This window comes from Pteropus vampyrus, unplaced genomic scaffold (genome assembly GCF_000151845.1).
Source record: "Pteropus vampyrus isolate Shadow unplaced genomic scaffold, Pvam_2.0 Scaffold505, whole genome shotgun sequence".
Taxonomy (NCBI): domain Eukaryota; kingdom Metazoa; phylum Chordata; class Mammalia; order Chiroptera; family Pteropodidae; genus Pteropus; species Pteropus vampyrus.
In genome coordinates, this window is record NW_011889286.1 from 1,315,653 (window position 1) to 1,339,926 (window position 24,274).

At 44.8% G+C, this 24,274-nt stretch overlaps 1 pseudogene; it reads right to left on the reverse strand.

Annotated features, from left to right (window-relative positions):
* The window catches only part of LOC111732928, a 38,408-nt pseudogene extending 32,014 nt beyond the window's left edge, over window positions 1-6,394 (reverse strand).
* Between the last annotated feature and the right edge of the window lie 17,880 nt (window positions 6,395-24,274).

Genomic DNA, 24,274 nt, shown 5'->3' on the forward strand with positions numbered 1-24,274 from the left:
GGGTCAGATGCTTCAGGATGATGGAGAACATGGTAAGACCAGTACATCCTATGAGCATGGGCCCATTACCACACTTAATTTACTGTGAAGGGAGTTCCTTGATAAGAAGCAGTGCTGTATAGAATACCATTATGGTGGATAAGGCATTTTACAAATCCATGAATAGTAGTTTTGTCAGAAGCACTGGGGGCACAGAAGGTAAATTCTTATCCAGAGTAAGGGCCTGTTCCAATAAGAACAAAGCATGCCCCTTCCAAGATAAAAGTGGCCCAATGTAATCAATCTGCCCCCAGATAGCTGGCTGATTATCCTGGTGAATGGTGCCATATCAAGGACTCAGTGTTGGTCTCTGCTCTTGGCAGATGGGCATTCAGCAGTGACTGTAATCGGTCAGCCTTAGTGAGTAGAAGTCTGTGTTGCTAAGACCATGTATAACCCCTCCCTGCATGATGGGCATTTTGTTTATGAGTCAATTTAGCAATGACAGGGGTTGAAGCTGACTGGTATTCACAGAGTGGTCATCCTACCTACTAGATTATTAAAATCATCCTCTGCTGAGGTCACCTTCTGGTGAGCGCTCACATGGAACATAAATTTCTTTACATCCTTGCCCATTCAGGGAGATATATTTACATTCTCTCTTTCATAGACTTCTTTGTCATTAACTTTCCAATTGTGTTCCTTCCATGTACCTGACCACCCAGCAAAACCACTGGCTATAGCCTGTGAATTTGTGTAGACTTATACCAATTATTTCTATTTCTAGGCAACATGAACAATCAGGTATACACCTCAGGATTCTGCCTACTATCCTTCTGGGATGTTCCAGAAAGGGACCGTAGTTTTACACCTGCCCATTTTCAGGTACTTTCTGTATAGCATGCAAACCATCTATAAACTAGGTTGAATTTTCTCATCCTCAGTTAACTGGCCATAGAGAATTCCTCATGAAGCCATAGGTACAAGCCTAGAGAAATAAAGTAATGTAGAAGGAGTAGGGGCCATGGGTACTTGAGCTACTTCCTTATGCAACTTATTTGTACCTTTAGGATTTGCTTGAAGCTGATCTCATATATACCATTTCTTTTGATAATGAAGGCTGGTTTGTATATCCAACTTTATGACTTGATGAGTAAAACAACGCCCAGTTCATTATGGCCAGCTCAGGCTGCATGCATGGTAACTTGGTGGCCCATGGTTCAGTGTTTAGTCTCTACCGAGGCCCAGTACCAAGCCTAAAACTATTCCTCAAAAGAATAGTAATTATTTCCAGAGGATGGCAGGGCTTTGTTCCATAATGCTACAGGTTCCTACAGGGGCCCAAGAAAGGTTTCAAACAGCATCTCTCTCCTCTACTGATGCTTCAAGTACCATTGGATCTAATGGATCAAAGGGCCTAACTGACAGAGCAGCTTGGATGACAACTTGGACTTGTTGCAGAGGCTTCTCTTGTTCTGTGTCCCACTCAAAACTATATTTTTGAGTCACACAATAAATGGGTTAGGGTAGCATACCCAAATGAGGAACACGTTGCCTCCAAAATCCAAAGAGGCCCCTTTGATGTTGTGCAATTTTTTTACCAGTAGAAGGGATCAAATGTAACTTCTTTGTCACTATAGAAGAGATATGTATACATGCCTTACACTAACAATCCCCAACATTTTTGGTATCAGGAACCAGTGCTCCTATGAGAATCTAATGCCTGATGATCTGAGGTGAAGCTGAGGTGGAGATGCTTGAACTGGGGAGAACTTGCAAATTTAGATGAAGCTTTGCTCACTCACCCACCACTCACCTCCTGCTGTGTAGCCTGGTTCCTAACAGGCCACAGATTGGTATTGGTCCATGGCCCAGGGATTGGGGACCCATGCCCTATACCACTGGACCCATGGCCATTTTATTAAGGTAGAAAGCCTCTGAATTTTTGTGGGATTTATTTCTGATGTGCAAATATCTTACCAATATGTCTAGAGTAGTTGCTACTTCCTGTTTACCAGATCCAGTTAGCATAATATCATCAATATAATTGACCAGTGTAACATCCTATGGAAAGGAAAAGTGATCAAATTCCCTGTAAACTAAATTATAACATATGTCTGGAGAGTTGCTATATCCCTGAGGTAAGATAGGAAGGTGTATTGCTGCCCTTGCCAGCTGAAAGAAAACTGCTTCTGGTAGTCCTTACTTACAGGCATAGAGAAAAAAACCTTTTGCCAGTTCAATAGCTGCTTACCGGGTACCAGGGGATGCATTAATTTGTTCAAGCAACAAAACCACATCTGGAATAGCAGTTGCAATTGGAGTCACCATCTGACTAAGTTTATGATAATCCACTGTCATTCGCCAAGATCCATCTGTTTCCTGTGTAGGTAAATTATGAGGATATGGTGGGAATCAGCACACCTGCATCTTCGAAGTCCTTAATAGTAGCATTAATCTCTGCATTTCATTCAGGAGTGCTTTATTACTTTTGGTTTACTATTCATATAGGTAGACACAGTGCTGGTGGATTCCACTTGACCTTTTCCGCTATAATAGTCCTCTCTCCACAAGGCAGGAACCAATGTGAGGGTTCTGCCACTTGCTGAGTATGTATTGCAATTATGCATTCCAGAGATGGGGGAAATAACCAGAGGATGGGTTCAAGGATCCACTGAGCCTTCAGGATCCACTGGGCTCACTATGAAGGGACATGAACTAAAACTCCATTGATTATCTGACCTCTATAAACTACTACTTTGACTAGTAGACCACAGTGACATTTCAGGTCTCCAGGAATTAGTGTCAATTCAGAGCCAATGTCTAATCGTTCTTGAAATATGTGATTATTTCTTTCCCCCTGAAGCACAGTTAGCCTGGTAAATGGCTATAGAACCCTTCGGAGAAGTCTGAGAGAAAGATTAACAGGAGAGGTTTTCGGCTATGTAGCAGGGTCCTTTCTAAAGTGGATCCGGGCTCTCTTTAATCCAAAAGGTTCTGAGTCTATAAACTGGACCAAGTCTTGGAACTAACTGAGGGGTTATAACCATGTTTTTGTCTTTCACATTAGACTTCTAGTCATTAGACCCAGAACTCTTATGCATATACAGATCAAGCAAGACTTTAGTAAACTGTACATCTATTTCTTTTCTAGGGACACTGTGATAAGCTAGCCAGTGTTGTAGGTATTTGAGAGCCAAACAATCCTGATTACTGCTTTGATTCTGCTGCACATTACAGTAATCATGCCTATCTGGTCTTTTAATATTTTCAACATCATCCCAACAATAAGGCCCTGTCACCCAGTTTTCCATTTTACCTGTTGCATGTAGAGTTCAGTGCTAGCAGTCTCCACTTTAATTTTTGACCTACAGAGAAGAGTGACTAATAAACTCTTTAATGATGGTTGGACTTCTCTCATAAATTTATTTCTCATACTTATGGGGAAAGATGTGTCCTCTAGAACCTGCTGGGGTGGGTGAATAGGTCTTGCACGATAAATTTACTTTAATATTCTGATCTCTTTAAGTCTTTGAATACTTTCCTTTACCATGTACCAATGCAGTTTTGGCATTTTAACTTAATTTAATGTAGGCCATGTTTGGGTCCATGTTTCAGTTAACTAACCAAACTGTTAGAGCACTTCCTAACCCCTCAAGCTAAAACTGAATCCAGAATCCCTGCTTAGTGGGCCCATATCAATAAATTTAGCCTGACTCGACTTTGTTCCTTCTACCTTGATCCCACACTTAATCCATTTCCACACACATCCTCTGGATTTCTATCTGTGTAAATTGGAAAAAAAATGTAGTTCTTTTGATGTTTAGTGAAACTTCTTTCAGCTCACACTTTGTGCCTCACTCTTTGGGGCCTGTTGAGACTTGAGTCTAGTTATGTGTTTAGAAGCAAAGAGGGTTGACAGGAGTCCTGAGGAGAATAAGCAGTGCCTTAGGGAGGCCAGTAAGTTTCCTTAGGCAAAGGAGGGCAAACCTCCTTAGGCAGAAATGAAGTAGTTGCTTCTACAAAGAAGACTTAGCAGAATTTAGGGGTATAAAGTCTTCAACTTCATTGAGATCTTTTTTTGTGTCCCCATTCCAATTTCAGAATCCCATTTTTTTCTTAATCCATGCCCTAACTTTACCAGAAGACACTTTGTGAGGTAGGAGACACAATTTGTGTAATAATTCAGCCACTCACAGGATATCTTACTGGATTCGATTTGCAGAGATCTCGGCACTGAGGCTACAGGAGATAAGGGTTTCTTTCAGGGAAGAGATAGAAGATTCCAGGATTTTATACTAAGCTCAATGGGAACTTTAGAGGGGTTTAGGCAGGGTAATGACATGTATTGATTTACAAGTAAAGAAAATTTATTTAGTCCCTGTGTAAAAGATGACGTGTAGGGAAAAATGAAGAGATTATTTCTGTAGTCGTCCCTTAAGATGACAGTGTCTTGGATCACAGTTGTTACGATGGAAAACAATGAGTCAATGTTTACACTTTGAAGGTAAAGTCAACAGGAATTGCTGACAGATAGGCTGTGTGTATTAGGGGTTGGGGGAGTCACAGAGAGAACAAAGATGTCCTCTAGGTGATAGGCTTGAGCAACTGGGTGGATGGAGGTGACATTAACCTACATGGCAAATATGATAGTTGCAAGTTTGGGGGTGGGGGCAAACAAGAAATAATTATGAGAAATCTCATAGACATCGATGTGTGATGTCAAGTAGGCAGAATTTTGCCACCCACTCATCTACTCACTCCAAACAGTCTTCTGCTCTTATATAGTTCATATTCGAATTTCACCAAACTATTCCCAAAATGTCCTTAAGGGCAATTCGTTTTCTGATATAAGGCCCAATCCAGTGTCATACATTGTGTCCAGCTTTGAGATCTCTTAAGCCTCTTCAATCTGGAACACTTCTTCAGCCTTTGTCTATCATTAATGACCTTGCCAGTTTTAAAGAGTGCAGGCTAGTTCTGTAGTATGTCCCAACTCAGTTTGTATATGTGTGATGGTTTCTTCAGGTAATTTTAGATTAAATACTTTATGCAGGAGTACTACATAAATTATGTTGCATTCTTTTCAGTACATCATATCAAGAGGCACATATCTGCCTATCCGTCAGCAATTCCTGTTGACTTTACCTTCAAAGTATCACTTTGTCCCATTCTTGGCCTTGCTTACTTTAATCACTTTAAGTATTGGCTTCCAAGTTTCTCTACTGTAATTTTATCATTTCCCCTTTTGTAATTAATGAGTAATCTGTGGGGAGATACTTTGAAATTGTAAATATCCTAGTCCTCATCACATTTTCACCCTGTGGTTTTAGTGTCTATCGATGATCTTGCCTTAATCAATTTCGATATTTGCAAAGTGATAATTTTTTTAACTGAAAAATTCCTCCTGCATCTATAAGTTGTCATTCTACTGAAAGGAGTAGCTACCAGAAAATATTGAAATGACATATGTCTCTCTTACCAGGCTATGAACTATTTGAGAGCAAGCACTGTTTCATTTAACTCTAACACCAACGCTGTGTGCAAAGTAGATGCTCAATAAATTTGTATTGAAATGAACTGTACTAAAGCCAACCTTCAAATAGGGAAAATATTTAAAATGCCTGCCTTTGAAGGGTTTCTATGAGGCCCAAATGAGATTTTGTATATGAAGAAGCTTTGTAACCTGTAACGCGCTTTGCATATGTGAGCTGTGATCCTTGTTTGGGCCTCAAGCCATGCCTATCTCAAGGCACACTGCAGTGGAGCCCAGACTCCTTAGTCCAGCAAGAGGAGGGAAGTTAGTGGGAGTGGCTATGAAAACCAGTGTCTAAGAAAATGGAGACAGCAGCAGGTTTCCCCTAGAGCCTTTATCCTCCTCTCTTTTTTCCTGCCTTTTTGAAGAAAGGACTGGGTGGGTGCTAATGCTTTGCTGATTCCTTCTCCTCCCTTCCCTCACTCTCCCTCTGCCTGTCTCTCCCACTCTCTCTTCTAGAAAAGCAGAAACTTTCCTGCAGCTGTCAGGCTTCTTTCCCCGAAGAATATCCTAATCGCCCCGCCTGATTGGGTCTCGTTAGCGGGCTTGGTGGCATTGATTGTACTCAATCAGCATCCTCCTGCCCAGCTGGGAAAATGTCCCATTTATTCCTCCATGTTATGTACTCTTTTCTCTACAACTATTTTACAGTTTTTCTGGGGTTAAAAAAAAAGAGCAAGTCCAAAGACCAAAATTTTCTGCTGTTCCTGGTTGTGGGACTCCTTACGATTTTACTTTGTACAATGATTTCCTGATCCCTCTATCTCAGACAATTTCTGGAAGTCCCCAGTGGCTCTCTAGAGATACTCATACTTCTCTCCAACCCTTACCTGTCAACATAATAGCAAAGATAACAAGAGCAAGCATTTACTTACCCATGCAGTTGACAAAATATATTTGCATAAATGAACTTGTTTGTGCCTTACAACAATCCCGTAGCATAGATGTTATGGTCATAATCATCCCTATTTTGTGGATGACAAAACTGAGGTTCAAGAAAGTTAAGGGACTTGCCTAGATCATATATCTAGGAGGTAGTGGAGCTGGAACTCAAACTCAGGTAATTGTCTCAGAAATGTGGCACTATTCTAATACTACAAGCTTCATCCTTAGTTCAGATAGTGGCAGCTGCACTTCATGGCAGAAGGTGTTCTGATTCTGGAATGGCCAGGGTAGCATCATGCTCCCTGGCATGGCCAGCAGAGATCACTCTGTCTATAGGTGGAGTGGGCAGCCTCTTGGGAGCCCTGACTCCAAATCTCCACTCTAGATCTCTCCCTTGCTGATCTGACACAGTAGGAAGGCACACGTCTATGTCACTTGTCTGAGTTAAGTGACCTAGAGAAATGCACTCCAAGATGGGTTAGTTCTGCCCTGGTAGGAGAGAAGGAAAGAGGAAGAAAAGGTTTAGATCATGATGGGAAATTCCGCTGCAGGTCAGACTCAGGTGAGGCACAGGGGAAGTCAGGAGTCCTTTCCTGCCTCTGGCATCTGTATAGGGAGTGGCCTTATGTGATCAGCAAGGCACTGGAACTGACATTTCAAGACCTGGGTTTGACTTCCAGGTTCTCTGCTTGCTGGCTGTGTCACCTTGGGCAAATTACTTACAATATTTGCCTCAAATAAAGGTAAGGTAGGGATGGCGAAGGTAGAAGTTAAAGGTCCGCTTAATATCCCAAAGAAAGATGATACATAAAGGTAAGAAATGCAGTAGACATAAGATTCAGTATGTAGATTGTGTACTGTGCAGGGTTCTAAATGTTAATGATAATACAAAAAAAACTACAGAATATCTATCAAGATTAAAAAGAAAAATGAGAGGACTTTGGTGTGATTCGACTATTAATGTTTTAATCTAGACATTTCTACTCAGTTGGCAAAATACTCAAACACCAACTCTTCACCCATGTTCATGCTCACAGAACTTTGTGTCATTTGGTTCCTTCCTTTCCTGCTTTCCTTCAGTTATCTTGTTTTGTTTACAGCTGGTTATAGTTTCTTTATTGGCCACTATATTTCAAAATAATGTCAAACCAAATCTTTTTCTCTCTCTCTCCAGTAAACATTTTATTTTAACATCACAGAAAGTAGGACTTGTTCCTACCTTCCACCAACTACAAGCATTTTAGCCACACTACTGATAACCTGCCTCAGTTTCCTCATTAGTAAGATGGAGTGATAATATATCTCATGAGGTTGTTATGAGACTTAAGTGGAGCTGTTGGGTGTAAAAGTGTTCTTTAAGAATAAAAAGCACTATACAGATTTAACGAGTTATTTGTACTTTGATGCACATTCTCACATTTTGTGTTTCATATGTGTTTGTCTTATCACTCTCACTTATCTGTAAGTAACTGGAGGATAAAGGAGGCTATGTCATTGATATCAGTATTCTCAATGTATTGCATATTGCCTGGAACAGAGTAGGTTCTTAATATATATCAGGTAGATGGATGGATGGTTGTACGGATGAATGGATGTGTGCTTGAAGATTAGAAGAGTAGATAGTTGAGCTGAAAAGGAGATACAGGATTCACTCGACAACAAAAATTATAATTTATCTCCTTTAAACTTCACCGCCATCTGGGAGGTAGGTATGAGTATTTCCATTTTACAAATAAGGAAGCTACAGCTCAGAAAAACATAGGCTGGTAAATAGAAGAGCTGGGATACAAGCCAGATCCATTTCCAAACTTAAAACCTCTTTCATGAAGGCAGAGAAGGACAAAGGATTGTAGAAGAGCAGTTTACCATCAACATCAGTTTGAGTCTCCAGATATACCCAGGTCCTTACAAATTATGTGCACCAATGCATTGGCCGTTTGTTGCTATTCATTTGAGATGGGATTCTGTCACTTGCAACCAAAGCACCTTGATTAAAGCACTCTCCTTTACCCATTTCCCCATAGCCTGCTTTTTATATTTTATTTTAGCACAGTGTCTCTGCTTGAGAGTAGAATTATTTATGCACATCTTTCTCTCCACTAGACTCAGAGCCCTTGGAAGGTGTGGGCCATCTCTTATTCATTTATCAAAGACCATCAATGTGACAGTCTCTTTACTGGGTACCAGTAGCTTGCCACAAAAATCATGCTCAATAAACATGTGTGTTTTAATAATTATAATGTACAAATATTTTATACTTGGGATTTGTCTTGATTTCCCCTGGCACTTATTAAACACCCACTATGTGCCAAGGGGGTTTTACAGAGATACCACATTATCTCTATTTTACCTTGCATAGGTCGTAGAACAGGTAGCATTTCATGATCTGCCATCATCATTCCTTTTTTCTTTCTTTGGAAAGAACAAAAGTCCCCCTCAAGCCACTCAGCAAACAAATAGTCAGAATATGATGAAAATAGTTTGAATCTTTGTTTTAAAACCTTGTTAAATTTTCCGTTTAAAAATGTTTTGTTCACATTATGATAGGCGGTCTTTTAGAAATCAATGCTGAGGAGCAGTCTTCCTAAGACAGTCAGTATTCAAAGCAGTTTGGAGAAAGAGCTGGTTGCTAGGGGCAACACTAACTTCTGAGGGGGAATCTCTCTGCATGTGGATAAAAAAACCAATTCCCCAGGGAACCCTGTAGGAGTAGGGTCCTCTTACAGAGGAGCAAATGAATGGAAAGCAGCTAAGAGGCTCTGGACTGTGTGGTTGTCCTCTTGGATAGCTTGTAGGCTATTGGAGCCACTTGCATGGGGCATGAGGTCATAACCCAAGCACACAGGTGGCAGCTTTCCTCCTTCTGACAAGGTTGCTGGGAAGACAGAAAGGTCTTTGGTGGTCACAGTCATCTGCCCCTGGGGCTCCACTCCATGGAGCAAAGCAGTCCAGATTGGAGCCAGAGGTGTTGTATGTTATTTATTTACTTACGGCATTTATTTACTTACATATTTTATTTTTTATAGTAAAATTAACTTTTTCTCTTACAACGTGGTTTTATGCATTTTAACAGATGTATATATTTGTGTTACTACCACGATAATCAGAATATAGACAGTTTCATCACCATTTCTCCCAATTCTCTCATGCTACCTTGTTATTAGAGCCGTACTTTCTCCCCACCTCTGTCCCCTGGCATCCACTGTTTCGTTCATTGCTGTAATTTTCTCTTTTCAAGAATGTAATATAAATGGAATCACATGGTGTATAACCCCTTGTGACTGGCTCCTCTCATTCAGCACACCTTTGGGATTTGTTCAGGTTGTGCACGTATACATCGTTCTTCCCTTTTTGTTGCTGAGTACTGCTCCATATATGCACATGCAGTCAGTCCTCATTATTCGTGGTTTCCCTATTTGCAGATTCACCTACTTGTTGAAATTTGTAACCCCCAATTTGATACTCGTGATGCTTTCATGGTTATCCACTGCCATGTGCAGAGTGGCAAAAAATTTGAATTGCTTGATGCACACATTCCCAGTGGAGTTTGAACAAGGCGACACTTTGCCATCTTGTTTCAGCTCTCAGACTGTAAACAAGTGTCCTTTTCTCAGTTTATTTAGTGCCACCTTTTTCTGAATTTTTGTGCTTTTTATTGGTGATTTTGCTGTTGAAAATGGCCCCCAGGCATAATGCTGCAGTGCTGTCTGGTGTTCCTAAACACGAGAGAACTGTGATGTACCTCATGGAGAAAATAGATGTGTTGGCTAAGCTCAGTCAGTTCTAGTGCTGTTGGCCGTGTGTTCAATGTGACTGAATTAACAATCTGTATTAAATAAGGTGTCTTTAAACAAAAATGTACATAAAACAAAGTTATGTATTGATCAGTTGATGAAAATGTGACTAGAGGTTCACAAAACCTAACCCTGTATTTCCCCTCGGGACAAAGGTTCAGTATTTGCTAATTTAGTATTCAAGGTGACATTACAGAACACAACTAGTGTGATATCTAGGGCTGACTATAATAATGGCATTTATTAAACAGAGTTCTGGGCTAGTTACAGTGGGGCTCAAGACCCAGTCCCTGATCTCATGGTACTCACAAGTAGGTTGGGTTGATAGCTCTTTCATAACTGTGCCACTTCAGGAAAATTTTATTTTCTTAGTTTTTAGAAGGAGAAAAGCTGAGATTCCAAGGAACTTGGGTATTGGAGAGACTTTTATGTGCAAACCAAGGAGAAGCATTTCTCAGAAGGAAGATACTGAGATCCCAGAAGACTGGGCTGTCTACATTCCATTGTTGTGTTTAAAAGGAAGTTTCTTTCTCATTTCTGCAAAGTCTATCACAGGTTTGGGGTCCCTCCAGAACAACTACCACCCATGTGTGAGTCTCAGCATTAGACTGCTTTGATATTGTCACTCCCCTCTCTGTATGTGAGTCCATGACTGAGGCAGGAAAAAAGAGCACTAGAGAGTCTGGTACCAACAAACAAATGCTTCAGCTCGGAAGTGAGGCTTCTGTTCAAAACCCATTGCCCCAAATTATCTCATAACCCTTCTTTTTACTGTTCATTAGAATACAAAATCCATGAGGGTATGCATTTTCGTCTCTCTTGGTCACTGCTCTATCTTCAGTCTAGGACAGTGCCTGAGACATAATAGGCCTTCATTAAATTGAATTCAATGAATAAATGTATTGTCCTCTCCTGGACACACATTCCCAAGAATGTTTCTAAATCTGGGGAATGCTTGGTACACATGTGTTTTTTATGGGCCCTCCATGGAGGGCTGGAATTTTGTGTCCTGGGTGGCACAGAGCAGAATGGAGCTAGCTGGTATGGGTGTAGGAGCAAAGACAAGGGGAACAAAGAATTAACCAGCTGTGGGGAACTCATAGAACTTAGAGGCTCTGGATTCCCACATGCTGGAAATTGGTGATCTTGTCAAGTTTACCCATATGTGGAGGGTCAGAGGCCTCAATTGACATCTAGGATACATATAAATAGTGGCCAACGGCTAGAAGACATATATTAGTGACCACTAGATTATGCAGGACAGATTTTGGGGTTATCTGACTTTTTTTTTTTTTTTTTTTTTTTTAGTTTTGCCTGGTTTTAAACCTTATATTTAGAGAATTATACTGTATACTTTTTACTGTTCATTTGAATTGTTTCCAGTCAGATGTGTAGAGGAGTGGTCTAGAAGGGGCTTCTCTTCATCCAAATCCCAGGCTAAAAGTAAAGGCCCTCACAGTCCTAGCTCTGTAATCATGATGATGACAATAGACTACACCTAGCATATAAAGTAACATTTTAGTGTACAAGGATATTTTGTATATATTATTTCCATGATTCTTCACTTTTTCTTTCCAAGACAGACAACTTTCAAATTTACACAGATTATAGGCATTGGTAAGATTGGCTGTGGGTAAGGAGCAAGATTTGGGGCACTAAATACACTGCCATGCCATCTTACCTAGGAGGGTACATTGAAGTACACACAGGTAATACATATGATATTTTAAAAGGGGTGAGCTTAGATCCATTCTAGTTTATATATCTAGTTTGCCACTAATAGTAACAAGGCTACTTACCCCAAACCTGTGACAGGTGTGTGGTATTGTAATATCGAAGTTAAGAACTTTGCATTGTCTTCTATAATTTTCATAACCTTGTGATTTAATTACTATGTCTAGTTTAGATAGGTGCATAACAATGATCATTGGAGCACACTGGGTCCAGAACACTGACATGGTCCTAGAACACTTTAGAAAATGCCGTTTTGCTCCAAACACCAGGTTCTTGACGTCTTTTTCAACCTCTCTGCAAGTCATGAGCTCTAATTCACCAGTCAGAAGAGAAGTTTCCTACCTCCATTGTGCATTCCATTCCACAGACAATGAATGAGACCATTTCCCCAATACCTGTACCTTCAAAATCTGAGGCAGTGAATGAGGTGATAACAGTGGTCCATTGAGGCAGAGACAGAGGAGTGGCTCTGTCCTCTGACTCTGAGAACTCTAGAAGGCAAGAGTGGGCACTGTGAGGGGGCAGATGGATTGGTCAGTACTGCAACCCAGGCCCCTCAGTTAGAGGGCGGGCTTCCTTCCATGTGTAGGGAGCTCACTTAGTGTATCTCTTGGCTTCTCTCTCTCTCTTTACTCTCTCTGCTCCAGGGAAAGAAAACAGACTTATCCAGTTGGTACTTTGGAGAGAATGCATAGGGTATACTCACTGAGCTCCAAGGTCAGACTGATTGCAAAAAGCCCAAGTTGCCTTCTGCCCCTCTGTGGCACCCATCACACTTGGACAGGCTCTCTGTCATCACCTCCATGGGCAGAGCCTGCCACTATAGGCGACCTGTGATTGGGGACCTCCAGGAGGCCATATCTACCAACTTAGCCTTTATTAGCAGCAAAAATGGCATTTCTATCTTCCATCTGCCACCATTTGTCTTTTTGTCTTAATTTTCTTAGAATATGGAGAGAGAGAGAGGGAATGCATATTGGGCACTTCTTTGATGGAGACACAGAGCTAAGGATTCTTTCCCACTCTTCCACCAACTAGGTCTTTTTCACACCTGGTTCTAAACTCCTATTCTAGGCAGTTTCTTTGGATTAGGTGCAAATATCTGAGCCATGGTTTAGCGGAAGAATAACGCTGAAAGGAACTTTAGAGATTATCTGGTCTGACCCCTCACCTGAAAATCTTGCCCCTCTGGTAGAGTAGGAAAGTGGGTATCCTCTTAGGACACCCACTATGATTTGGGGAAGTGTCTTGATCTCTCTGAGCTCCAGTTTCCTCACTGGAAAAATGAAGCTAAATCATTTCTACTGCTCAGTGTTGTGGTGAGAATTGAATGAGATTGGTGTTGGACAGGACCTATCAATTTTAAAGCAGTGGTTGTTAGCAGTGGCCTGGCTGGGCAGAGCTTTCTGATTTTCCTGGGATGGGTGATTCCAGGGGGTCCCCACATGGAGAGGCTGGGATTCTTGCTAGGACTTGGAGGAGTAGGGTTAGATAGAAGAAAGTCCTAAAGAAAGTACTTTGGGCATTGGTTTTTTGACCTGCGTAAGCTGTGGTGTCAGGGGTGAGGCCACTCCACATGGGTACTTCTCCCAGCCACTGCTTGATGTGTGCCTGAAGTGGGCAGGCAGAGGACGGGGCCCAAGCTAGTGTAAGGAAGGCAGGGAAAAGAAGGTCAGAGAAGGCTGTGTCTCCTGAGAGCAAAGTACTTGCTTCTGGACACCACGACCCTGGACCCCCTCATCAGGATTCATGGAAGTCTTGAGGGAAGAGACCTCATCCCCAGGCAGAAATTATGGTCAGCTTGAAGTCATAGCATCTCATCTACTCCCTTGTTACATGACTCAGTCCCATCCCACTCCCGAGCCTGTATAAGCTGATGTGAAACCCGATACTCTCCAGGATCAATCCCCGTACTCCAACTGACTATCCCTCAATATTTTCCTACTTCTCCACCATCTCCTGTGACCCTGAAATTCTTATAAAGATCTGGAAGTGATTTTCTATGGATCACCATGGAGATGGGTGACAGCAGCAAAACCATTGCTCCTTTCTGGGCCTCAGTTTCTCTTTTTTGTAAATGGAAATAATACTCTTTCATAATCCTTCGTGGTTTCATTCACCAGGATCGCTATCAGAAAGTTTTTATTAAGATTAAATTGTGTGTAGCACTATACTGGGTAGGTTGGCTTCCACTTCCCAGGAGTGTGTGTGTGTGTGTGTGTGTGTGCGTGTGTGTGTACACACAGGTTTCGCTCACATCAAACTTGTTACATGAACACCTGGGTTTACACTAATGGTAAATTAGGGGACGATTATTCACTTTATAAAAGGATCCATGGTAGGAGTCCCTGAGTGCATTTATAATGTGATTTAATTTACATCATATTCAGTTGCTGTCTATTGTGTGCTGGGAGGACCTGTCTGCATAAACAAGAGCATGTGTAGGCAGTATTTTGAGTATGATGGAAGAAAAAAATTAAAGATACTAAAGAGATTCTTATTGCTAATAACATTGAGTAATACTCGTGCTTGGGAACAAAGGTGACTATGGATCCCAATTTCTTGTAGCATCAGGAACAACAGGATGCCACAGGGGGCAGGGGAAGAATCCAGATCCCTGCTCACTGGCCTGTCATAGGTCCAAGGGGAATCCAAGTGGGGGCTCGGAATGGTCAGAGGGCCTGGGAGCCAGGGGCTCTGACTTTGGTTTCAGGTGTAACAAAGGAGAAATGAAGAGGATGCTGTCGTTTGGTTTACCTTTCTTGAGATCATTAGGCTTAGGGTGCCTGAGCTGAGGCCAACAGGCAGATTCTTAAGAAAGATGGTGTTCCCTCGGTCACCCAGGGCTCCAGCCAGTGCTTAGCACTTTAGGTATCCTTTTTTTTACACCCCCATCCCCTCGCCTTCCCTAGAGCCCTTTTCCCAGTATTATGGATGAAGACCCAATATGAGTTTTCCTTGTTCATTTCTTTTTCTTTTGCAGGATCTCACAGAGCTATTCAGCTGATGAGAATCTCCTATTTTGAGGGTCCCCAGAAGGCAAACTACAACCTCTCCCTTAAGCATCTTTTCCAGTCTTATAGTTTTCATTATCACTAGAGGAAGACAATGAATTTTAGTTTATGGAGCTAGATTTTATTAGACAGGCAATGGAAGAGCATCAGAAATTTGCAATCAGAAGAGTGACATGGATAGAACTGGGTTTCATAAAGGTTGTTCTGATTGGGGAAGGGGGTGGACTCTGCAGTGCTATTGGAGGATCACAGCATGGATTGGGTATTGGGGATGAAAAGATGGCATATGGTAGGATGTGAGGCTCAGTGAAAACACATCTGGCAGATAACTGGAGTGAAGAGCAGGGATGGACCTTCAGATGCTTAATACCCCCGACCCTTTGTGTCTTCAGGAAAAGCATCTCTATTCCTTTTGCTTGACTCCAAAGGTAACCAGCATCTTCTTAACTCTTGGGCATGCCTCTGACCCCTAGTCTTCCAAGTTGTGTGCAAACAGGAGTTGGATTTTCCACCATTAGATCATGATCCCATTGATATGCTGAGACCTGGAGTAGAAACTGCCTGAGTCCATCCTGGAGTTTCCTAGGGCCCCTGCCTCTCCATCTGTGTCACAGCTTCTGTCAGGCAGCAAGGGTTCCAAGGAAGGTTGGATAGCTGGCTCAGGCCTGTGGACACCTATCACTCCCCATATTGGGCATCTTCAGAGGAGTCTTTGGCATCACTGACCAAGTCAGCAGAGCCTGAGAGGGAGCCTGGAGCTTTATTAACTAATCTCTGGTACTTGAGTAATTTATTATGTTTAAGCTGGTGCCATCCAGTCTCGCTGCAGTGCCCACGTGCACTGGGAAATAAATTAAAGGCTGTCCAGAGATACTTAGATCATCTGTGTGATTGCTGGGCTGTTGAGATGGACGTTTAAGGCTCTCTCTTCTTGCAAATTGGAAATTAGGAATTGATAAGACAGTAGGCCAAAGAGCTGCAGTGGTGATGGTGGCAACTTGGCCACAGGGCCAGGACTGGGAGAGGGGAGACGTTGCTGGGAGGCTGGGTGGAGCGGGGTGGAGCTGAACCAGGGTTCCCTATTGTGGGCACTCCAAAGGATCTGATGGGGCTGAGTGAGAGGGCTCTTCCTTGGCCTGCGGTGTAGGTGGCAGGGATTTTTCTGCCTCCTGAAAAAGATTAAATGAGTTAACAGAGAGAACCTGCTTGAGAACCTGCTTGTGGGCCCAGCCTGGCCACTCGCCTGCTGTGTGACATTGGGCAAGCCCTTTCCTCTTCTGGGCTTCAGTCTCTCATCTGCAGGGTGAGGAGATAGGACTCAGGGCTGATGTATACATTAGGCACACAAAAATGTTTTAATTTCTTTTAAAGACAGAAAAATAATGAACTTTTAGGTTGAAGAAAGTGTTTTAATATATAGTTTATATATATATTCATCTTTATACCAAAGCAGTCATGAAATGTAATTTTTAATATGAACATTTTTGTGTGTGGTGGAAGGGCCCACAAAATTCTTCATGTTGCCTCTATTGGACTAGCAGACCCCAAAGGCTTCTTTTGCCCTAACAGCAGCTGACTTCTGGAACCACATGGCAGCTCTTGGCTCTAGGTCTATCTTGGCTTTGGCCCATGAGCTCTTTGAGAGCAGGGATTGCGTCTCTACGTGTCTGCCTCTGTTTCTGCAGCAGGAGCTCCAGCTGACAGAGGGTGGTGGTGGAGCCAGAAGTGGAAACCAGGCTTTAGCCTTTCCACTGCCCTGTGCTGCTGTTTCCTCACCAACATGCAGGGAGAGACATGTGAGCTGGTGTAGAAGCCTGAATATATTTTCTCACTGGTCCCTCCATTCAGGCCTTGTCCATGGGTCCCCTGTCTCAACCCTTAAACCCAACCCACTTCTGCTTACTGCTTTTCTGTCCCCTAAACTCTTTCAGAAGGGTCTAGAAGGGCCCTGGCAGGGATCCACACTGCCTCAACATGACATCACTGCCTTCAGCAGTTGGCATTGGGGGGCCAGCAGGCACACAGGCTATGGGGTGCAAAGCTGATGGAACCCCCTTGAGCCCTGTGCTGTAGTTGGGTTGCCTTACCACCAGGTGGCAGGCTTGCTCTACACAGATGCTTTGTCTGGAGCATTTGCCTGGCAATGGCTAGAGTGTCAGAGGATGACAAATCAACCCATAGACTGGGGGTTTGTTGAGGCCCATATGAGGGGCTTCAGAAGTAGGGCTGAGGCCTCTCAACTTGGCAGTGGGCTTCTGCTGAGATTCTGGCTCCAAGGGCTCCTCCAGTGCCCCAGGCTGATGTCAGGTGTCTGGCCAGAGAGCCCCTGCAGGAATAGTATCCGTGTATGTGTGAGGGAGGGTCAGTGAATGGGTGGGAAAGAAATGAACCTAATATCTCAGAGGCATTCCAAGGACCTTGGTCCTAGAGAGAAAGGCAACTCCACATCCCACCACTTAGACTACTCCTGCTCTGGGCATAGCAGCCTGAGTAGTCTCTCCACCTATGCCCACATCCCTCTGACAACCCTGGAGGGCCCCAGGAGCCAGGGGACAGGCCACACCTGAGCCGAGGTCCTCTCTTTACCAGGAAGAGAACTGCAGAAGATCCAAGTCCTTGTCCATCAAGTGCCAGGGAGAGCAGATGATAGTGAGAGACAAAAGGAAGAGATGGTTCCTGGAAGCAGAAGAAATAGAAGCCAGCAAAGTCTTGGCCTGGGCACACTAGAGAAAGGGAGTGGGTGGTTCCGGGTCCAGGGAAAGAAGTGGGAGGGCCCGGCCTCATCTGGCACCACTTTGTCTCAGGCAAGACAGGTTCTCCCAAGGCCTGGTGTCCTCCTGGGTTTCCTGAGTGGCATCTGGAATGCTCTGTTCCATCACCAGCCAAGCCTGAGCCCCACTCAGGTGGTGACTCGCACCCTTCTTTCAGTGTCATCTTCATGCCCATCATTTAAGCCAAAAGGCCCAGAAATAAACCCTGGGCTTTTCTCCCCTGTCTCCTCACCTTGGCCTTGCTCCCCTCTTGCTTGGCTTCCTGGCGCTGTCCCCAGTCCTTACCCCTCAATCTTGGTCTCTGCTCCTATTTCACAACCAACGGGATTTGTATGTGACATGGCCTCTGTTCTGATCGCATCAGATTTGAGAGCTCTTTCGGATGGATGCTCTATGTCAGCACTCCCCTGGACCCCTCCGCTGTGAGTGTCTTGTCTCCTTGGTGCAGGAGGAATCAGCCAGGCCTGGATGAGCAGTCGCAGTGGGGGCACAGATGCTCAGGTGTTCCTAGGTCTCTTGCTTTTACAGTTCACAGGGACAAGTCTGAGCCAGAGCCTGCTAGAGACACAGAGGGAGGAGAATAGAGGTGGTGGTGGGGAGGGGCTGGGAGGGAGGTGGACTATGACAACAGAGAAGAGATATTGGGGGATGTAGGAAAAGACAAGAAGAAATAGAAGCAGAGAAGGAACAGGAGGAGAGAGAGACTGAGAGAGAAAGACAGATAGAGAAAGGAAAAAGGGACAGAATAAAAGAACAAAAACGAGAAAAGGGTGGAAATAAGATAAATTGCAAACCGAGGAAAAAGGAAAACAAAAGAAAAAAGAAAAAATACCCAAAAGACAGAAAAAATATAAATACATAGACATATACAAACATGGGCATGAGCAGCTTTGTGCATGTGGGTGTGCACACACATGCACACAAGCTGTTTCTGGTCACTGTTCTGACCCTTTGCTGTTTCTCCCTCTGTGTCTATAACCCCTTGAGCTTTTGAGAAGGATGTGGTCTTCAGGTAATGCCTCTTCTGTGACATGCCCCCTGCTTACCCTTGAAAATTCCCTCACTTAGGCTAGGATGCACAGAGGGGGCCAAAATCTTTATGCCTCACACTTGTCACCCAAAATTGGATCTAACCGCCTCTCTCCCTTTCTCTTTCCTTCCTAGTTTCCTTAGTAACTGACAGTTCCCCAATGAATTCCAGACCCTGGGTGACAGACCGCTGTCACTGTCATAAAAGCTCTCTCGGTCTCTCTCTCTCTTAACTACCCTCCCCCACCACACATAGAGTCAGACTTGGTGGGGGTGTGATGATGCCTGGGTAGGCTCAGGGGTAATTAAAACATGTACCATTTATTCCATAACAGAGAGCAGAACTTTAATTACTCACTCTGAGGGTGCGGATGTGAGTGAGGAGGTGGCTATTGGGGAGATTGGGGAGGGGGACGGGGACGTGTCTGCTTTTCTTCTATCCTTTCCATTTGCCCAACTTGGATTAGATAGGTGGGAGGTGGGTCTGGGGAAGTGAGGGGTGCTAAATGTGTGTGGGAGAAGCAGAGGGTGAAACCTGATTGTGTTCATTAAGGCAACACAAAACTGAGAGCCGTAATAATAATTAAATTAATTATAAAAGCAATTTGCTTTTGAAAATTTGATTTGACAGCTTACTAGTGGCTGCACTGATCTAGCAGCTCTGGCTTAAAAATAGTCAGAACAAAAAACCAAGTAGAAGAACCATCAGCTAATTTTAATTAGATGCCAAGATTGGTAAACAAAATTCCGTACCACCCTTTCATTGTGGCTGACTTCGATTTAAGGAGATGTCGGGATTGATTTTGGGAAAGGCAGGGGAAGGAAAGGTGCCTTTTGGAGAGGAGATAGAGGCTCTGGGAGCTCCCCTGGGGGCTGGTCCCTTCATCCCCACTCGTCCAGGGAATATATGCTCAAAGGTGCTTTAGTGGCTTCTCACGACTCAAGGTGACTTTGCTGTGTGACCTTGGCTAAAGGCAGAAAGGGCTCCTCTGTATGACCACATGTGTGACTCTGTGTGTGTGTGTGTGTGTGTGTGTGTGTGTGTGCGCGCGCACATATGTGTTAGAGAGGTCATCACACTGACAGCATTCACTGAAAGACAGAAACTGCCAAGGAGGCAGAGAGAAGACTAGAATGTTGGCCACACTCTCTCTCTCCTGCCTGGTCTCTAGAATGACTAAAGGTCTTAGGAAGCTGACACATTCCTTGTCTGGAAGTTTTGATGAGGACAGAAGGAGGGCTGGATTCTGCCAGGGAGAGGCTGCTGCATCCTGTGGACCTAAGATCTCCAGGCGCCACTCTGACCCTCTGACTGCCAAGGCCTGTGCTGTGATTTTTAGTCCCTTTCTTTGCTCCCTAGAATTGCACAGATCCCCTGTCTCAAAAGAGCGTGTTCCTGACTCCAACAAAGCGCTGCCCTCACTGTGCTATCACTGCTGGGTCTACTGTTCCTCCCCCTGTGGCCTGGAAAGCCCTCCTCACTCTCTACCTTGGGTAGGGACTTGATTAATCCCCAGGTCCCCCTGCCCAGCATCGTACCCAGTACACAATGGCATCCAGTAAACATTTGTTGGCAAGAACAGAGGAGCAGCCTTGACCTTTCTAACTACCTCTTCTAGCAAACATTTGACTACTCACCTTCCTCTGTCTCTCTTCCCTAAACCCAGTATTGCCACTCCTCCACTGTTCCCCTCTCATCCTGCAGGCTGGGGTCCTCTCACAGTGCCTCTGAAATTGCTCTCTCTGAGGTCACGAAGCACTTCCTCCCCTTCTCCATTCCTGTGGTCCCCTGTTCCCTGCAGCACTGGCACCGATGGCCAACCCTGGAGTGCTGCCCGCAGGGCCCGCCCTGCACTCTGACTGCCCTGGGTACAGATCACTTTCAGGGTCATGTTCAGGCTGACATCACTTGCTTCAGTCCACAAGTTCTCACTGAGGCGTGCGGGCTAAGGCTCCTGGAGGTGTAGCTAGAGCTGGGGGAGAGCAGATTTGGGGCCCGCCTAATGCAGCTTAGAGTTTAGTCCACAAGAAGGTCTCTTATATCCCCCACTGTGCATTTTCCCTGCTGCTCTGGTCCCATTTTTCTAAACACACAAACAGGCATTTCCACTTGAAAATCCCTCTGTACACTCGGAACTAGTGTTTGAAACAAGATTTTCTACTCTCATTTGCCCCCATCTGTCTCTGTCTCTGTCTCTCTTACACACACACACACACACACACACACACGTGACTTCTCCCAACAGCCCTGTTTCTATGAAGCTTACCACACCTTTCCCACTATCCAGGTTTTCCCTAAGCCTTGGTGTCGTCTTCTACGGCTCCCTCTTCTGGTCTTCCAGGTTATAATTAATCGGTGAGTCCTACGGCTTTTTCCTTTTGAATGCCCCTCCCCTCCATTCTCTGGCATACTCCCCTACCTCTTCCCTTCTGCCCTTTTCCAGGCTGAGCATTTCCTTGACTTCTAGTTGTCCTTGACCTCTCTGCCCTCTCGTCACCACCCTTCAGATATTATAAGCCCCTTACTGTGGAGCCCACATGGGAGTTCTTTGTTTTCCTGCGGTCATCTCACATGGCGATAGTCGTGTGAACGTCCAGGAGCCTGTCACTCAACCCTTTGCTAAGCTCCCTGTGTGGAGCCTGATGTGGGGCCGTACTTGAGAATATGCAAAGGGAGGAGGTGGACACCTCCACAGTAATAATTGAAGCTGGACAGTCCATCAGCACACTGAGAAGCCAAGAGCCCAGAGGCCAGAGAAAAGCAATTGAGAAGGGCTTAAAATCACAGGTGTAGGGGGAACCAAAGACATGGAGTATGCTGGAAAGGGTGGAGTTCCCAGGAAAGAGGCTTCTGGGCTGGGGATGAGTGATGAGGAGGTACCTCAAGTTGATGAAGAGTAGATCTGGGGTAAAAAAGCAGGAAGGGAATTAATGGGAAAACAGGGAATGGAGCCATTGTCTCTGGAGCAAAAATCGGGACTTGTGGTCTGCCAAGAATCTTTGACATTGAGAAGGTGCTGGAAAGCTAGGGCTGCACTGATATCGGAGGAGAAGAGGGAGGGCTAAGTAACCCTAGAGGCTACTGTGAGGCAGACCCTACTGTCTCTTCAGCCACCACCTGGAGTGTTCTGGTTCCAGGCAGCATATGAGTGAGTGAGTGAGTGAGTGTGTGTGTGTGTGTGTGTGTGTGTAGTGGGTGGAGTGGGAAGGTGAGGAAGAGAAGCCAGACAGCTTTGACCTTACCGGTTACAAGCTGTATGAGCTTGGACAATTAATCTCTCTGAGCTTCAGCTGCATCATTGTTGTGAGGATCAAAAGAATAAACATGTGTGAAGCCCCTAACTGGGCTCCCAGAATGTAGTCTGTGTTCAAGGGCTGCTATGTTATCACTGTTATTCAACCCAATCTCCTTCTGACTTCTAAATGTTTATTCCTACTGTTCCCTTCTTGCTAAATGGCAGAGTGTCGATGGCAGAGCTGGAGAGGCTTTGTGGATGATGTGGCCCAACATCCTCACTTCACTGGTGGGACCACAACACTCAGAGTGTAGGAGACTTGCCCAAGGCTTCCTGGGAGTTGATTCAGAGCTAAGGCTGGACCTAGCACCTGGCCAGTGATGTCTCAGAGTTTCTAGTTCAGGTTACTATAGGTAGAAACCGGTGAAATAGAGATGCAGTGGGGACCCCGACTTTGGCCCTGTTCATGGAGAACCCAGCTTGTGGGACAGAGGCCACAGGGTTTCATTCCCCTCCTGGTCCCCATGTCCTGACATTGTCTGGACAGGCTCTGCCTATAGAGGGTGAGGCTCATCACAGAGCACTGTGGGGCACTTACCATCTTCTGGCTGAAAAGCCTTCTTCATAAGTCTCTCCCTCTCTGCTGGTGTACGTGAGCGGAAAGAGAAAAGAGGGCAAACTTGCCTCTTCCCTGAAGTCCCTCTAATCTGACTGGCAAGAAAATACCATCCACCCCAGCCCGGGCCAGGCTCTGTCCAGAGAGAGCGGCAAGGGCCGGTCTCACCCTGAGACAAGTGAGCTTGTGATCCAGTGCTTGGGGCCAACTGGAGGGGGGATCATAGTTCTGCCTTGCAAGTGGCCTTGGACAAGTCACTTCACCTCTTTGGATTTCACATCCCTCACATGTAAATAAGAGGGTCAGAAAATTTCTAACAGTCTGTGATTCTAAGTCTTTGGGGAATGGTCATTTCCTTTTCTAAAGAACGTCTATGGTTTAAACCCTTAGGTAGGTGTCAGGTGCTTGAACACTGGTGTGGACCACCCTGGCAGGCAAGCCCACTGAGACCTGGGCTTGTCTGATGGGGAAAAGCTGGGAGCCAGGAGAGTCGGTAATTCTGGCTTTTAGGTCTACCCTAGACCCTATGTGACTGTGGACCTCTATTTGTTATCTATAAAATGGGGATGTTGTATACCAATATAACTCACTCTGAGATCCAGCGACGATCATAGAAAGTTTTTTGGAAATGTTGAAAATTCTGTGTTTCATTTGTAATGAGCGAAAGCCAACTGTTCCTTTGACTACAAGGTGGAAAGGAAAGGGCAGGCGGAAGAGACGGGCTGGCCCAGCGTCCTAGGTTTTCGCTATCTGAGAAGATACTCTAAGGGTGGATCCTGCCATGTGCCTAAGCCAGCAGCTGTGTCTTCTTACCCAAGCGAGGCCCCCAGTGGCAGAGGACTGAAACTGGACCTGTGCACGCAGTGCCTCCCAAAAGCCTCCTCCTCCTACTCCAGGCATATCTCAGAGAGTAACTGGGAGGCCTACTTTATTCATTTCTGGGCCTCCACAGGGTCCGAGATGCTGAAGACTGTGCTTGATGGCTGAACATCATGGTCTTGGCCTCCTGATTCTCTCACGAATGAATGGGTTGGGTGCGGCCAAGGCTGGAAGAAGATCAGGAGATTCTTCCATAGCAGCAGGGAGCATCCCCTCCAGGAACTGACCTTGTTCCAATGGGAACGAGGCTGGGGTGCGGCTGGTTTCTTGGAACTGTCCCACTTCTCCATCCTCTTACCCCAAACCCCCAACTCTCAGCCCTGTCCAGGTGAAGAGGTCAGGAGACTGGAATGACTGGGGTGAGGGGTAAATCACAATCAAGGGCTATAGCCCCGGTAATCCCCTTCCCTCAGAACCCTGCCACACTCTCCACCAGCCACAAGCACTCTGGCCAAGGCGGCTATGATAAAAGAGCTCAGCATTCATTCCTCTGCAGAGAGCTGTGTTTATGATCAAGGATGAATGTATCAGGAGGAAATGGGGAACCAGGGCTGAGATGAAGGGCAAGGACAGAGGCAGAAGCCCAGGGCCCCTTAACCTAACTGACACAGGTGGTCATGGGAGGCCTGAGGTCGGTGAAGCAGAGAACACTCTGACCTTTGGCCCCTTCATGATCCAGTATCCAGGATGATAGTGTGTCCCAGCAGGAGAGAGGCCTGAGCTGCTGAAGCTCTGAGGCACAGTGAAGTATTCTCATTTTTTTGTGTGTTTGTGTGTGTGAAGGAGGGTAGAAGCAAAGGT